Here is an 18,544-nt window from a genome sequence, read left to right as displayed (position 1 = left end):
CAGAGTAAAAAAGTAAATCACGAATAAAACATTTTGCTCGGGCTCCCTACCTCCCCCCCAACCCGCCCACCCCGCACCCCCTCACGCACCCCTCACCCACCCGCTCCAACCCTCCCAGCGCCCTCGCCCGCCCCCCCCCCCCCCCCCGCCCGGTGCCCTCACCCACCCGCCTGCCTCACCCGAACCCCCCTCCACCCGGGCTCCCTACCGCACCCCCTCACTCCGCACCCCTTCACCCACACACCCCGCACCCCCTCACCCGCCCGCCCCGCCCCTTTAGGCACCCTCGCCCGCCCGCCCGGCCCACACCTCCGGGCACCTTCACCCGCCCCCCCGCCCGGCGCCCTCACCCACCCCCTTGCCCGGCGCCCTCACCCACCCACCCGCTTCACCCCAACCGCCCTCGCCCGGGCGCCCTCGTGCAGGCGCCACCCGGGCTGCCCGCGCCCTCGCCCGGCAGGCAGGGTCGCCCTGCCTGCCGGGCTAGGGCGTGCGCGGCCCAGGTGGCACTTGCACGAGGTTGCCCAACCTCGTGCAGGTGCCACCCGGGTCGCCCGCACCCTCGCCCGGCAGGCAGGGCGACCCTGCCTGCCCGGCGAGGGCGCAGGTGGCGCCTACACGAGGGCGCCCTCCCTCGTGCAGGCGCCACCAGGGCCGCCCGCGCGCTCGCCCGGCAGGCAGGGTGACCCTGCCTGCCGGGCGAGGGCGCAGGCGGCCCGGGTGGTGCCTGCACAAGGGCGCCACCCATCGTGCAGGCGCCACCTGGGCCGCCCACGCCCTCGCCTGGCAGGCAAGGCGACCATGCCTCTCACGCCCCCAGGCCTACGGTAGTCTTCCAACCGTGCCCGGCGAGGTGCGGCACCACCGTGCACTTTCTTTCTAACAATACTTGTGCACATGGACTACGCCTTTCCACATTAACATACTTAGTTTGTGTTTCGCAACCAAGTAAAATGCATTATCCTTTATACTTAATGAAGCCCATACTCATTCATTATCCAATATGCAATTAACCGAGACAATAAAAATTGCAACCAAGTATAAAGGGAGGGGAAACTCCCGAACAAGTCTGCCCGATAACAATATATTATGATAATCTTCAATAATACATCATACAAGTGTGCTTGGAAAAATCCAAGCCAACACTTAGAAATATTTACAATCAAGGCAAAGACAGCCTTTTACAACCATGTGCCAACCTCTTACGGTAGGAGGGTGCTCACCCGAGACACCAAGAACTCCTCCTCTCGGTTCTGCACAAAACTTCCTTACAACCCGTACTCTGTCGACCTACAATCAACTCCCGATAAAACTGCGCACTTTTCTCTTAAGCGCATGAGATATGCGCATTTACTGCGCCCCTTTTACCCTTAGCTCGATGTAGAAGAGATAGCGAAGTTGTGATGAACTTCGATGGATGCAAATGAGCTCAAGTCTCATTGTATATATACACAATCTGCGTGCAGTTTAGGAGGGGTGTCTAGCCTTAAGGCCGACCCCCATAACCTTCGCTCAATGCCCAAACTATGACTCAATACAAGTCGGCCCAACTCCTTAAGCACCGCATATAAACTGGGTTCCAACACTTAGTTTATTTCCAAGTGTCGCATTGTTACATACTTTCGCCGCACCACAGCTCGGCTGTTCGTCGCACCGCGCCCGCTCACTGCAGAACCGCGCCCGCCGGGGTGCCCGCCCATCGTGTAACCGCGCCCGCTTGCCGCAGGACCGCGCCCGCTCGCCGGGTGACCGCACCCGCTCGTTGTCGAACTGCGCCTGCTCGCCGGGTGACCGCACCCGCTCGTCGGGTGACCGCGCCCGCTCGTTGTCGAACTGCGCCCGCTTGCCGGGTGACCGCACCCGCTCGTCGCCGAACCGCGCCCGCTCGCTGGGTGACCGCACCCGCTCGCCGCCGAACCGTGCCCGCTCGCCGGGTGACCACATCTGCTCGTCGTGCACGAGGCGCCCGCCCGTCGTGCAAGGGCGCCTGCCCGAGTCGCATAAGTGCCGGATGTAAGGTTGCCCGCTCGTCGCATAACCGCACCCGCTCAACGTCGTGCAAGGGCGCCTGCCCGAGCTGCGAGGGCCTTACATCCTCCTCCACTTGAAATCATTGTCATCCTCGACAACATACCATCTTGGTAGCTCTCCACCAAGATCAACACCGACCATGATGTAGACTTCTCCATATAAGGCAAACATCATTGCAACATATATAAAGCTCCATCTCCATCATGTAGTAGTCATCTCAATGATCATCATGTGAACCAATGTTAGGATACTCCAGCATAATGCCAACACATCTCTGTACACTTCACGAACCCATGTCTGAACTAGTTGGGTAGCTAATCCAACCATCATGCTCAATCCATGAGAGTGAACATCCTCATGCCACCATCAGTCGTTTCTCAAAACATCCTGCCACATCCTTGACTCATCAAGAATCTATCTCTGTAATCCATGCTCAGGTCCATGGAACTCCATCCACCTCATCTGCAACATGCTGTCCATGATGTTTTGGTGTCAATGTGCAAGTGAATAGCCACATCTATCCCAACATCATCATGTGTGTAAAGTAGTTGAGTCTCGGCTCAACCCCTGCCCAAGTGCAGCCACCAAGGCATCATCATCGTAACTTCATCACTCCAAAGTGTCTCATATCGATCCTCCACGTCAAGTCACTCTTCCAAGCCATGCCCATACATGCACTTTGAAAGTATGCATCCCATACTGCATTAAAGTCTCCTGACCTCAGCTCCTCAATGCATCAAATCCTCTAAGTCCACCATGTATGAAGTTCCTAAAAGTCACATCAATCTCATGTCATCATATCATGAGCCCCTTCCATCATAGCTCCTCCACCAAAGAGTCCACCAAGATCACCTCTTGGTCTCGGCCATGAGAAGTCCACCCAAAAGTGTGCCCTTCAATCTGTCCATGAGTCATGTCGGGCACTTAGCCATGTGGCTAAAGCATGACCCAATCATCCACAACGATCAACAAGTTCCACCCTTGTCACGGGTCCTTGCACCTTCAACCATAAGGTCACAAGTAGCCCCAATAAGTCCTGCAACGATCGATAATCCTTTCTTCTCCATACAAGGTTCCATTGTAGTCATCCATGGTAAGATCCTCCCTAGCATAGGAAAACTGGTTTTGCCCTTCCCTGCAAATAGTCCATCTCCCAAATGCCTAAATGAAACACAAGTACCAATACTTAATTTGTCATGAGGTTCCTCCATATGAGTATCCTCCTCCATCCATGTTGACAAACTGCATGATCCTGGTCCAACCTGATCAGTTTCAAGTTCATCCTCCATCATGTTTTCATCATCATGGTGTTCTTCCATACGAGTGTCCTCATCCCTCCATGCTGACAAACTGCATGATCCTGGTTCAACTTGAACAGCTTCAAGTTCATCCTCCATCATGTCTTCATCATCATGAGGTTCTCTCATACAAGTATCTTCATCTGTCCATGTCCACAAACTGTACGATCTTGGTCCAACTTGATCATTCTCAAGTATGACTTCCATCATAGTCAAGTCTGCAGCATCTTCTTCTACCATGGCTTCCTCTTCCCGGGTTGTACAATCTGCAACTTTTCCTTGCCCCATTGTCCAACCGAGTTGAAGAAATTCTCCTTCAATGTTTCTCTCCAAGACTTCAAGTTTATCTCAGATTCGGGGATTCTCTTTCTTCAACCTTTTCAACCTGTGTAAGGTAAGCAAGAGCTTCCCTTCACCTTCTCCCAAACTTTCCATGCCTTGTACTTCCTCTTCCCTAGTTCGTACTTCGTCCAGACGCCCAGACCGTGTATACCTGTCCATACGCAGTCCCACTTGCCTACCTGACAAGTGCCCAAATCGTATGATCAGCATGTAGTACCGCCTGCCCAATGTTACAACACCCGCTTCCAACCTTTACCAGCTTCACCAAGTTCCCTGCAATCGTGAACCAGTCCTTATTCCACTTCGTGTGAAACGACTTCCTTCACCTGCAAGTGTTTGCTTCCACTGTCACAAGCAACCCTGCTCACCAGCTCTAGACCGAGCTCTGATACCACCTGTCACGCCCCCAGGCCTACGGTAGTCTTCCAACCGTGCCTGGCGAGGTGTGGCACCACTGTGCACTTTCTTTTTAACAATACTTGTGCACATGGACTACGCCTTTCCACATTAACATACTTAGTTTGTGTTTTGCAACCAAGTAAAATGCATTAGCCTTTATACTTAATGAAGCCCATACTCATTCATTATCCAATATGCAATTAACCGAGACAATAACAATTGCAACCAAGTATAAAGGGAGGGGAAACTCCCGAACAAGTCTGCCCGATAACAATATATTATGATAATCTTCAATAATACATCATACAAGTGTGCTTGGAAAAATCCAAGCCAACACTTAGAAATATTTACAATCAAGGCAAAGACAGCCTTTTACAACCATGTGCCAACCTCTTACGGTAGGAGGGTGCTCACCCGAGACACCAAGAACTCCTCCTCTCGGTTCTGCACAAAACTGCCTTACAACCGTACTCTGTCGACCTACAATCAACTCCCGGTAAAACTGCACACTCTTCTCTTAAGCGCATGAGATATGCGCACTTACTGCGCCCCTTTTACCCCTAGCTCGATGTAGAAGAGATAGCGAAGTTGTGATGAACTTCGATGGATGCAAATGAGCTCAAGTCTCATTGTATATATACACAATCTGCGTGCAGTTTAGGAGGGGTGTCTAGCCTTAAGGCCGACCCCCATAACCTTCGCTCAACGCCCAAACTATGCCTCAATACAAGTCGGCCCAACTCCTTAAGCACCACATATAAACTGGGTTCCAACACTTAGTTTATTTCCAAGTGTCGCATTGTTACATACTTTCGTCGCACCACAGCTCGTGTCACGCCCCCAATTCTTTTTTGTTTAATTGGGCGGGTGTGGCACTGCCTAATTTATTAAGATGTTTCATCATTAATAAACTTTGCGAACTACGCCTTAACAATTCATAACCATTAGGAATTAACATGCGGAAACCATTAATATTACACAATGATAAATCAACACATCAACGATAATAATCAACACGACAATATAATAATAAACTTCTTTTATTATTTTTGCAATGTTTACAAAGTCGGAGGGCACCTGCCCGTGCACGACTGCATGGCGGTCTTGCCAAATCTCCACCGAAATCCATTACAACATATAACACCAAGCTCTTGTGTCGTCGGGCAGGTGGGCGCACCGTGCACGAACCCACCGACAACACACCACGAGCCAATATAATATACAACCCGGCGTTGGGCGGGTGGGCGCACCCCGTGCACAACCCACACAACAAGTTTACACAACCCGTAAGTGCACCGACTCGGTGTTGGGCGGGCGGGCACACCGTGCACGACCCTACACCCGGCCACAACCCGGTCATGATGCGATACAACGCGGGCGCCGTGCGCACCGCTGATAAACCAACAGCTCGAACTCACATCGACTCGGCGTTGGGCGGGCGGGCACACCGTGCACGACCCACACCCGACCACAACCCGGTCACGATGCGATACAACGCGGGCGCCGTGCACACCGCTGATAAACCGACAAATCGAACTCGCACCCGGATCGCTGCCCGACTCGGCAGGCTCATCCACCGGCTCGTCCTTTACCCCACGTCGCACTTCTTATCTGTGCACTTGATGCGATGAAGCAAGAGCGAAGTGAGTTGTTACAAATGAACCGTAGCTCGCACCAATATATACGCCTCCCAGCTCGTGCGTTTAACTCTTGGCCGACGCTACAATATGTTATAACTCGCCACCATTTGCTTCTATCAACCGTCGGCTCGCCCAACGATGACTCGCCCTATGGTCGGCTTTAAACATAAGGCAAGCTGCCTTATAAGTGGGCGAGCTCTCCATTACTTCGCGCATATTTTACCATCGCATTTCATGGATCGCTCGCACTTGTGCTTCGATGTTTTCACGCGTTGGAGGGGCGCTTGCCCGGGCAGAGCCGCAGGGTGTTACATCCTCCCCCACCAGAAGTCATTGTCGTCCCGACAATTCCTGCTCTCCTCTTTAACTTCCTGTCATACTTCGCGATCTTGTCCTTCCATCTCCAAAGTGAATCTTCCGTTTCCCAGCTCTCTTCCTCCGGTGCATCCTTCCATCTGCAAAGAAATTCCCGTCGTCGGTGGCAACCAACACCCGTAGTTCTGAGACTCACAATCTTCTCCAACTCTAGTCCTGGTCTGTCCACAATCCCAGCTGGTCCTCTCGTCGGTTCAACTCTCTCTGGATGGCCTGAATCAAGTCGACATCTCTTCAACTGACTCACATGAAAAACTGGGTGTTTCATGTTCATATGGCGTGGAAGCTCCAGCTCGTAAGCAGCTTCCCCCACTCTCCTCTTCACTCGGAATGGTCCCTCATACTTCCGTGTCAGTTTGCTCGTCGTCGCCTTGGCTGGCTGAAACTGCTCTCCGGTAATCCTGAGAAACACCATATCCCCTACATCGAAGTTTTCTTCCCGTCTTCCACGATTAGCATACTTTTTCCTCCCAAGCCTTCATGAACCTCTTCGCATGAGGACTTCTCAAGAAGCCTCCCGTTACTACGGTATGTGGCGCAACCGGCATCTGCCCATTCACCAGCTCAAATGGACTATACCCTGTCGCGGAACTCTTTTGAATATTGTAGCTAAACTGAGCAATATCCAAGAGTTCGAGCCAATTCTTCTGATCAGCCGTCACATAATGTCGCAAGTAGTCCTCCAGCAATGCGTTGATCCTCTCGGTCTGCCCATCTATCTGTGGATGGTAACTCGAACTCATCAACAACTCTGTCCCGACCAACTTGAACAATGTGGTCCAAAATCTCCCTGTAAATCGCAGATCTCTATCCGACACAATACTCAATGGCATCCCCCAATACTTCACTATGTTCTTAAAGAACAACTCCGCTGTTCGCTCAGCTCCACAAGGTATCTTTGTAGGAACAAAGACAGCATACTTGGAAAAACGGTCAACCACGACCATAATCCCATTATACCCCTGAACTTGTGGAAGCTAAGTGATGAAGTCTATCGAGACACTCATCCAAGGTCTCTCTGGAATCGGTAAAGGCTGCAACAGTCCTCCCTGCCTCTGAGTATCTGATTTGTCCTACTAACAAATGATGCACGTATGCACATACTCCTCCACATCCTCTCTCATCTTCTCCCAAAATAATCCTCTCTCCAACAAGGCCAAAGAACGACGCTGCCCTAGGTGACTAGCCCATGGAGAATCATGGCACTCCTTTAAGAGGTGTCTCCTGAGTCCAGATGACTTTGGAACATAAAGTCGGTTTCCAAAGAACAAGAACCCGTCTCGTAGGAAGAATTTCCGTGTCTTCCCCTCCTTTACCTGCTTCACTATATTCTGCGCCAAAGTATCGGTTTCAACACTTTCCTTGATCTTATTCTGCATCTCTTCTGACATCTGAACTCGACTCCTACTCCTTGCTGCCCGGTCTTCTTCCTCCTCCAATGTTGCAAGTTGTCCTTTCCTACTAAGGGCATCTGCTACTGCATTGTGTCTACCCGGTCTATACTCGATAGTCATGTCGAATTCTGCCAAGAAGTCCTGCCAACGAGCTTGCTTCGCAGAAAGCTTCGGTTGTGATGCAAAATAACTTGCTGCAACGTTGTCAGTCTTGACAACAAACGGCTTCCCAATCAGGTAATGCCTCCACACATGAAGACAATGGATGATGGTAGTCATCTCCTTCTCATGAACCGGATACCTTTGTTCTCTATCCTGCAACTTCCGACTCTCATACGCCACCGGATGCCCATCCTGCATAAGAACCCCTCCTATGGCAAAATATGAAGCATCAGTGTGTACCTTAAACGGTCTCTCGAAGTCAGGCAACTTCAGTATCGGTGCTGTAATCATTCTCTTCTTCAAGTCATCAAATGCCTCTTGACATTTGCTCGTCCAACTCCACCTCTTGTCTTTCTTCAATAAGTCTGTCAGTGCCGATGTCACCTTGGAGTACCCCTCTACGAACTTCCGTTGGTAGTTGGTCATGCCCAAAAACACCCTCATCTCATGGACATTCTTCGGTTCAACCCAGTCCTCAATCACCTTTACTCTGCTCGGCTCCATCCGTATGTACCCTTGACCAACAATATGCCCAAGGAACGGAATCTCGGTCTGAGCGAACACACACTTAGACTTCTTCAAGAACAACTGATTTGTCCTCAGTGCCTCGAATACCATCGCCAAGTGTTTCTTATGATCCTCCATGTTGTCACTGAACACCACTATATCGTCCAAGTATACTACTACGAACGAATCCAAGTATGGTCGTAGGACATCATTCATCAAAGTGCAAAACGTAGCAGGAGCATTGCACAAACCGAATGGCATAACAAGGAACTCAAAGCTACCATACCTTGTTACTATCGTGGTCTTCTTCTCGTCTCCATATTTGAATCCTTCATAGCCTTCTCCAAGCTCAGTGCTGAAACATGATGCACCTTGACTTCCTTCCTTTGCCTATGAGTGGGCAAAGTCCAAGTTTGTGACTGTCCAACCAGCACCACCTCATCACAGAAGGGCACAACAATAGCCTTGTTGCCCTTCAAGAAATCCTGTCCGAGTATCATATCAAAGTAATTCATCTCCATCACCGTGAAGTCCAACTGACCTTTCCAGTCTTTCATCTGCACAGGTACATCGTGTACCAAACCCGCCACCTTAGCTCTAGAGTTCACTGCCTTGACCTCCATATTTGATGGGGTGATCGTCAGCCCAACCTCTTTTGCTAACCGTGTCGTCATAAAGTTATGTGTGGCACCCGTGTCCACCGGAGCTTGAATGGTCTTGCCATGAACCATCAAGTCCACGAAACCCAGACTGTTCATCCATGCTTTCTCCATAACCTTATCAGCTTCACCTGTCATGAGCAACCCTGCTCTATCAGGCTTCACCATTTCACCTTGTTCAGCAGCTTCAACACCCGGATCAGCTGCTCTGATACCACCTGTCACGCCCCCAATTCTTTTTTTGTTTAATTGGGCGGGTGCGGCACCGCCTAAGTTATTAAGATGTTTCATCATTAATAAACTTTGCGAACTACGCCTTAACAATTCATAACCATTATGAATTAACATGCGGAAACCATTAATATTACACAATGATAAATCAACACATCAACAATAATAATCAACACGACAATATAATAATAAACTTCTTTTATTATTTTTGTAATGTTTACAAAGTCGGAGGGCGCCCGCCCGTGCACGACCGCACGGCGGTCTTGCCAAATCTCCACCAAAACCCGTTACAACATATAACACCAAGCTCTTGTGTCGTCGGGCGGGTGGGTGCACCGTGCACGAACCCACCGCCAACACACAACGAACCAATATAATATACAACCCGGCGTTGGGCGGGCGGGCGCACCCCGTGCACGACCCACCGCCAACACACAACAAGTTTACACAACCCGTAAGCGCACCGACTCGGCGTTGGGCAGGCGGGCACACTGTGCACGACCCTACACCCGGCCACAACCCGGTCACAGTGCGATACAACGCGGGCGCCATGCGCACCGCCGACAAACCGACAGCTCGAACTCACACCGACTCGGCGTTGGGCGGGCGGGCACACCGTGCACGACCCACACCCGACCACAACCCGGTCACGATGCGATACAACGCGGGCGCCGTGCGCACCGCTGATAAACCAGCAACTCGAACTCGCACCCGGATCGCTGCCCGACTCGGCGGGCTCATCCACCAGCTCGTCCTTTACCCCTCGTCGCACTTCTTGTCTGTGCACTTGATGCGATGAAGCAAGAGCGAAGTGAGTTGTTGCAAATGAACCGCAGCTCGCACCAATATATACGCCTCCCAGCTCGTGCGTTTAACTCTTGGCCGATGCTACAATATGTTATAACTCACCACCATTTGCTTCTATCAACCGTCGGCTCGCCCAACGATGACTCGCCCTATGGTCGGATTTAAACATAAGGCAAGCTGCCTTATAAGTGGGTGAGCTCTCCATTACTTCGCGCATATTTTACCATCGCATTTCATGGATCGCTCGCACTTGTGCTTCGCTATTTTCACGCGTTGGAGGGGCGCTCGCCCGGGCAGAGCCGCAGGACGTTACAGCTCGGCTGTTCGTCGTACCGCGCCCGCTCACTGCAGAACCGCGCCCACTCATCGTCGAACCGCACCCGCCGGGGCGCCTGCCCATCATGTAACCGCGCCCGCTCGCCACAGGACCGTGCCCGCTCGCCGGGTGACCGCACCCGCTCGTTGTCGAACTGCGCTTGCTCGCCGGGTGACCGCACCCGCTCGTCGGGTAACCGCACCCGCTCGTTGTCGAACTGCGCCCACTTGCCGGGTGACCGCACCCGCTCGTCGCCGAACCGCGCCCGCTCGCCGGGTGACCGCACCCGCTCGTCGCCGAACCGCGCCCCCTCGCCGGGTGACCGCACCCGCTCGTCGTGCACGGGGCGCCCGCCCGTCGTGCAAGGGCGCCCGCCTGAGTCGCATAAGTGTCGGATGTAAGGTTGCCCGCTCGTCGCATAACCGCGCTTGCTCGTCGTCGTGCAAGGGTGCCTGCTCGAGTTGCGAGGGCCTTACACTGCCTGCCGAGCGAGGGCGCGGGCGGCCCGGGTGGTGCCTGCACGAGGGCACCCCCCCTCGTGCAGTCGCCACCTGGGCCGCCCGTGCCCTCGCCCGACAGGCAGGGTTGCCCTGCCTGACGGGCGAGGGCGCGGGCGGCCCGGGTGGCGCCTGCACGAGGGTGCCCAACCTCGTGCAGGCGCCACCCGGGCCACCCGCACCCTCTCCCGGCAGGCAGGGCGATTCCGAGAATCGCCCTGCCTGCCGGGCGAGGGCGCGGGTGTCCTGGGTGGCGCCTGCAAGAGGGTGCCCCCCTCGTGCAGGCGCCACCCGGGCCGCTCGCGCCCTCGCCCGGGAGGCAGGGCGATTCCGGGAATCGCCCTGCCTACCGGGCGAGGGCACGGGCGTCCCATGTGGCGCCTGCACGAGGGCGCCCAACCTCGTGGAAGCGCCACCCGGGCCGCCCGCACCCTCGCCCGGTAGGCAGGGTGATTCCAGGAATCGCCCTGCCTGCCGAGCGAGGGCATGGGCGGCCCGGGTGGCGCCTGCACGAGGGCACGGGCGGCGAGGGTGGCACCTGCACGAGTGCGCCCCCCCTCGTGTAGGCACCACCGTGTCGCCCGCGCTATTGCCTGGCAGGCAGGGCGATTCACGAAATTGCCTTGCCTACCGAGCGAGGGCGCGGGCAGCCTGGGTGGCGCCTGCACGAGGGCGCGGGCGACGCGGGTGGTGCCTGCACGAGGGCGCCCCCCCTCGTGCAGGCGCCACCCGGGCCGCCCGCGCCCTCGCCCGGCAGGCAGGGCAACCCTTGCAGGCGCCACCCCGGACGCTCGCGCCCTCACCCGGCAGGCAGGGTGATTCCCGTAATCGCCCTGCCTGCCAGGCGAGGGCGCGGGCGGCCCAGGTGGCGCCTGCACGAGGGGGGGCGCCCTCATGCAGACGCCACCTGGGCCGCCCGCGCCCTCGCCTGGCAGGCAGGGTGATTCTGGGAATCGCCCTGCATGCCGGGCGATGGCGCGGGCGGCCCGGGTGGCGCCTGCACGAGGGCGCCAATTGCCCTGCCTGTCGGGCGAGGGCGCCAATTGCCCTGCCTGTCGGGCGAGGGCGCAGGCGGCCCGGGTGGCGCCTACACGAGGGCGCCCCCCCTCTTGCAGGCACCACTCGGGCCGCCCGCGCCCTCACCCGGCAGGCAGGGCGATTCCGGGAATCGCCCTGCCTGCCGGGCGAGGGCGCGGGCGGCCCGGGTGGCGCCTGCACGAGGGGGGGCGCCCTCGTGCAGGCGCCACCGAGCCGCCCGCACCATCGCCCGGCAGGCAGGGCGATTCCCGGAATCGCCCTGCCTGTTGGGCGAGGGCGCGGGCGGCCCGGGTGGCACCTGCACGAGGGCGCCTGTTAGGCCTCCGGATGATTGTGCGATGGGCACCGGGCATGGGCGCACGACGGGCGCACGATGGGCGCGCGACAACTGCGTTTTCGACGAGCTACGGTGGGAGTGCGACACAATTTCTACGAAGTTTGCGACGAAAGGGAGCATACATGAAAATTGGCTAAGTGTCATCGCTTGAACACACATGTTATGAGGGCGCACCAAGAATTTATATGCGTGGGAATGTTGGGCATAAAACATACCCAAGCCGACACCATGAAACATAACTTGGGGGCGTTCACCATAATATTTGAAGGGTCAGCCCAAGGTGATACGCACAAGTGAAGTGCGTATATATAAGGGAAGGCTGCGGTTCATTTGACACAAGCAACTTCGCACTTCCAATGAATGCACAGGGGTAAAACAGCTGCGCAGGGGTAAAAGGGGAATACGCATGGGATATGTGTATTTCTCCCCTTGTGCAGAAATGGAGTTTTGATCCGGGTTGAGAAGTGAAGGTTCGGTATTGTGTGCAGGACTTGATAAAGAAGGATAGGTGGCTCGGGTGAGCACTCCTGTTTGTGCAAGGGTGCACATGATTGTGAAAGGTTGTTCTATGCCTTGATTGTAAAATTATTCTAAGTATTGGCTTGGAGCTTGCCAAGCATTACTTGTTGTAATATTGAAGAAGTTGTTATAATATATTGTTGGGCAAACTTTCTGGGAGTTGCCCATCCCTTTATACTTACTTATTGTTGATGTTCTCGGTTAATTGTAGATGGTTAATGATTGAGAATGGACTTCACTAAAGTATAAAGGATAATGCTTTTATTTGGTTACAAAACACAGACTAAGTATGTTAATGTTGGAGTAGGCGTAGTCCACGAATGTTAGTATTGTTAAAAACAAAGCGTTCGGTGGTGCCGCACCTCGCTACAAGCGGTTGGAAGACTACCGCAGGTGTAGGGGCGTGACAGTTGGTATCAGAGCTCGGCCATGAGCTGGTGGAGCAAGTGTGAGGACACTTGGAAATTGATGATAGGTGAAGCCGATGCAGATAAGGTTATGGAGAAATCATGGATGAATATTCTGGGTTTCGTAGACTTGATGGTTCATGGCAAGACCATTCAAGCTCTGGTAGACGCAGGTGCTACACATAACTTTATGAAAACACGGTTAGTAAAAGAGGTTGGGCTGACATCTAATATGGAGGTCAAGGTAGTAAACTCTAGAGATAAGGTGGTAGGTTTGGTACACAATGTACCTATACAGATGAAAGAATGGAAGGGTCAGTTGGACTTCATAGTGATGGAGATGAATGACTTCGATGTGATACTTGGACAAGAATTCTTGAAGGGCAATAAGGCTATTGTTGTCCCCTTCTGTGATGAAGATGTTGCAAACACGACTATGATGGGTCATGAACTTGAGGCTGATCAAGTTGAACCAGGGTCGTGCAGTTTGTCAACATGGATGGATGAGGTCACTCACATGGAGGAGCCTCATGATGATGAAGTATTGATACTTGTGTTTCATTTGGGCATTTGGGAGATGGACCATGTGCAGGGAAGGGCAAAGCCAGTTTGCCAAGGTAAGAGGACATATTACCATGGATGACTATGATGGAACCTTGTATGGAAGAGCAAGGATTGTCAGTTGCTGGAAAGCTTGTTGGGGTTACTTGTGACCTTATGATGAAAGGTGCAAGGACCCGGGACAAGGGTGGAACTTGATGATCGTTGTGGAAGAATGAGTCATGCTTTAGCCACATGAATTGGCTAAGTGCCCGGCATGACTCATGGACAGATTGAGGAGGGCACACACTTGTGATGTTTTGGGTGGACTTCTCATGGCCAAGACCAAGAGCAAGTCTTGGTGGAAAATTTGGTGGAGGAGCTATGGTGAAGGAACTCATGACATGATGATGATGAGATGGTTGGGTGACCGAGTTCACTAAACCGAAGATCGAAGACTTGGATGAGATGACCAGATGTTGTGATGTGTCTACTTGGTTGGACTACATGGGTAGCTTAGTCATGGACATCAAGTTGGAGACTTGAAGACATGAAGCATGGCAGACCTATGCAAGGACATTGTGTGGAAGCACTTGTAGAGATGTCAAGGGACATCCAAAGAGGAGTGCTAAGGCAGGAATGTTATGCAGGAGGACTTGCTAGTGTAACATGGGAACTTGAGGATGGCACATTGCAGATGATGAAGAGGACTTCATGGACCTGAATGGGGCACATCAAGAGTTGGTAAGATTGAAGACTTGAATGGACTTGTGAGCAGCTGTGGAGCATTCCTACTACATGGGGAGCTGAGGCATCTTGTATGCTTGCTAAGATGTTGGTTGGGGATGGGTTATGGAGCTCATGAGGACATGAGATTGTTGTGACTTTTAGGGACTTCATGTATGGTGGACTTTGAGGATCTAATGCATTGAGGAGCTAAGGTCAGGAGACTTTGATGAAGTATGAGATGCATACTTTCAAAGTACATGTATGGGCATGGCTTGGAAGAGTGACTTGATGTAGAGGATCAGTATAAGGCACTTTGGAGTGATGGAGTTACAACGATGGTGATGATGATGCTTTGGTGATACACTTGAGCATGGGTTGAGCCGAGACTCAACTACTTTCTATACATGAGAGTTGATTTGGTCGAGGATCATGGGCAGCACATGGATAGCATACTTGTTTCTATGGAGACTTGAGGATGGCACATTGCAGATAATGGAGAGGACTTCATGGACCTGAATGGGGCACATCAAGAGTTTGTTTGATGAGATGATCTCTTCATATGGAGGAGACACACGCATGGACAACATGTTGCAGATGAGATGGATGGAGTTTCCATGGACCTGAGCATGGATTATGGAGGAGCATACCGTGGAGGTGTATGCCTTGACATGATGATCTTGGTGGATGGCTACCAGGATGGTATGTTGTCGAGGACGACAATGATTTCAGGTGGAGGAGAATGTTAGGCCTCATGATGATAAAGTAAGTATTGATACTTGTGTTTCATTTGGGCATTTGGTAGATGGACCGTATGCAGGGAGAGGCAAAGCCAGTTTGCCTATTTTAGGGAGGATCTTACCATGGATGACTAAGATGAGACCTTATATGGAGGAACAAGGATTGTTGGCTGTTGCAGGACTTGTTGGGGCTGCTTGTGACCTTATGGTAGAAGGTACAAAGGCCCTTGACAAGGGAGGAACATGATGATCGTTGTGGAGGAATGGGTCATGCTTTAGCCATATGGAGATTTGGCTAAGTGCCCGGCATGACTCATGAACAGATTGAGGAGGGCACACACTTGTGATGTTTTGGGTGGACTTCTCATGGCCGAGACCAAGAGATAGTCTTGGTGGACACTTTGGTGGAGGAGCTATGATGAAGGGACTCATGACATGATGATATGGTTGGGTGACCGAGTTCACTAAACCGAAGATTACAGACTTGGATGAGGGTGACCGATTGTTGTGATGAGTCTACTTGGTTGGACTACTTGGGCAACTTAGTCATGGACATCAGGTTGGAGGCATGGAGCATGGCAGTCTTATGCAGGGACATTGTGTGGGAGCACTTGTAGAGGTGTCACTTATGGGCATACAAGGAAGAGTGCCAAGGCAGGAATGTTGTGCAGATGGATTTGCTAGTGTGACATGGAGACTTATTACTTATGAGCCTATGGAGAGGTTTTGCACTCTTGTACAACAAGACCATGGACTTGGATGGATTTGTGAGCAGATTATGGAGCATTCCTACTACATGGAGATGTTGGTTGGAGATGACTCATGGAGCTCATGATGACATGAGATTGTTGTGACTTTTAGGGACTTCATATACGGTGTTGATGCATTGAGGAGCTGAGGTCAAGAGACTTTGATGCAGTATGGGATGCATACTTTCAAAGTACATGTATGGGCATGGCTTGGAAGAGTGACTTGATGTGGAGGATCGATATGAGACACTTTGGAGTGATGGAGTTACAATGATGATGATGATGCCTTGGTGGCTGCACTTGGGCATGGGTTGAGCCGAGACTCAACTACTTTTGGCACATGGATAGATGAGACAAGTGCATACTTGTTTCTATGGCAGACTTGAGGGATGACACATTGTAGATATGATGGAGATTGCTTCATGGACCTAGATGTGGCACATCGAGAGTCGGTTTGAGGAGATGATCTCTTCATATGGAGGAGACACACACACACATGATGATGTTGGGATAGATGTGGCTGATTTCATGTAGCACATTGACACCAAACATCATGGACAGCATGTTGCAGATGAGGTGGATGGAGTTTCCATGGACCTGAGCATGGATTATGGAGATAGATTCTTGATGAGTCAAGGATGTGGCAGGATGTTTTGAGAAACGACTGATGGTGGCATGAGGATGTTCACTCTCATGGTTTGAGCGTGGCAGTTGGACTGGCCATCCGACTAGTTCAGGCATGAGGGCTAGCAGTGGGCAGAGATGTGTTAGCATTATGTTGGAGTATCATGGCAGCAGTTCACATGAGGACACATGATGAAGACAGGAGGTCAGTAATCATGGATCGAGATGACATCTGATGGAGAGCATACCGTGGAGGTGCATACCTTGGTATGGTGATCTTGGTGGCAGTGGGTCACTAAGTCGAAGCATGATGGAGATGAGGCTCTACACATGTGCGAGGATGGTTGCTTTGTGTGGGGGAGTCAACATCATGGATGATGATGATCTTGGTGGATGGCTACCGGGATGGTATGTTGTCGAGGACGACAACGATTTCAGGTGGAGGAGGATGTAAGGCCTTCGGGAGATGAACGCGAAGGGGGCCGGTGAGTCGTGCACGAGAGCGGGCGCGCGGGCGGGCACACGGGCACGTGGAGGAATGTGCGATGGAGTGCGACATACATGCGACGAAAGGTGCGACATTATGTGACGATATATGCGACGTTGGGGAAAAACACTTATACGACTAAGTGTTGGAACGACACACATATATGCAATGGTTAAAGAAATGAAAGCTGACTTGTAAATAATACATATGGGCATGTGTTATGAGTGGTTGTGGGGTCGGCCATGGGGCTGCACACCCCATGTAAACCCACGTAGGAAGGGTATAAGTATGTGGAGCATGAAGGCTCATAAAACATCATCAAACTCTCATATCATCTATGCATAAGGAGGGGTAAAATCTGTGCAAGGGAGATAGGGAGATGCGCATATCTCATACGCATGCTATCTAGGTGCCGTTTTGGTTATTCTTGTGCCGGGTGAGGTGTAGGCAAGTGTGCCGGGATTCAGTGTGGATGCAGATTTGTGGAGGACTTGGTAGAGAGGAATCAGTGGCTCGGGTGAGCACTTCTCTTTGTGCAAGGGTGCACAAGATGTTGTAAAAGGCAGGTTGCCTATCTGTTGTAATATTCGGTTAAGTGTGAGACTTGGTTCAGCCAAGACACACTTGTATTGTAATCTGATATTCTTAATAAAATTTTCAGGCAGACTCACATTACAGGGAGTTGCCCCTCCCCTTTATACTTGTTGCAATGGTTGATGTTCTTGGTTAATTGCATGATGATAATGAATGAGTATGGGCTTCATTAAGTATAAAGGATAATTGCTTTACTTGGTTGCGAAACACAAACTAAGTATGTTAATGTGAAAGTAGGCATAGTCCACGAATGTTAGTATTGGTAAAAAGAAAGCGTTCGGTGGTGCCGCACCTTGCTACAAGCGGTTGGAAGACTACCGCAGGTGTAGGGGCATGACAACGCCCCTCATGCAGGCACCACCCAGGCCACCCGCGCCCTCGCCCGGCAGGCAGGGCGATTCCGGGAATCGCCCTCCCTGCCGGGCGAGGGCGCGAGCGACCCGGGTGGCGCCTGCACGAGGGCGCCCCCCCTCGTGCAGGCGCCACCCGGGCCACCCACGCCCTCGCTCGGCAGGCAGGGCGATTCCCGGAATCGCCCTGCCTACCAGGCGAGGGCGCAGACAGCCTGGGTGGCGCCTGCACGAGGGCGCGCAATCGCCCTGCCTGCCGGGCGAGGGCGCGGGCGGCCCGGGTGGCGCCTGCACGAGGGTGGGCGCCCTCGTGCAGGCGCCACCAGGGCCGCCCGCGCCCTAGCCCGGTAGGCAGGGCGATTCCTGGAATCGCCCTGCATGCCGGACGAGGGCACGGGCGGCTCGGGTGGCGCCTGCACGAGGGTGCCCCCCCTCGTGCAGGCGCCACTCGGGCTGCTCGCGCCCTCGCCCGGCAGGCAGGGCGACCCTGCCTGCCAGGCAAGTGCGCGGACGGTCTGGGTGGCGCCTGCACGAGGGCGCCCCCCATCGTGCAGGCGCCACCCGGGCCGCCCGCGCCCTCGCCCGGCAGGCAGGGTCACCCTGCCTGCCGGGCGAGGGCGTGGGCGGCCCGGGTGGCCACTGCACGAGGGCGCCCCCCCTCGTGCAAGCGCCACCCAAGCCACCTGCGCCCTCGCCCGGCAGACAGGGTGATTCCGAGAATCGCCCTGCCTGCCGGGCAAGGGCGCGGGCTGCCTGGGTGGCCACTACACGAGGG

Source organism: Pinus tabuliformis, chromosome 5_2, assembly GCF_031772625.1.
Source record: "Pinus tabuliformis cultivar Carrire ecotype Pingquan chromosome 5_2, CPIR1, whole genome shotgun sequence".
NCBI classification, from domain to species: Eukaryota; Viridiplantae; Streptophyta; class Pinopsida; order Pinales; family Pinaceae; genus Pinus; species Pinus tabuliformis.
This window is presented reverse-complemented; position numbering follows the sequence as displayed.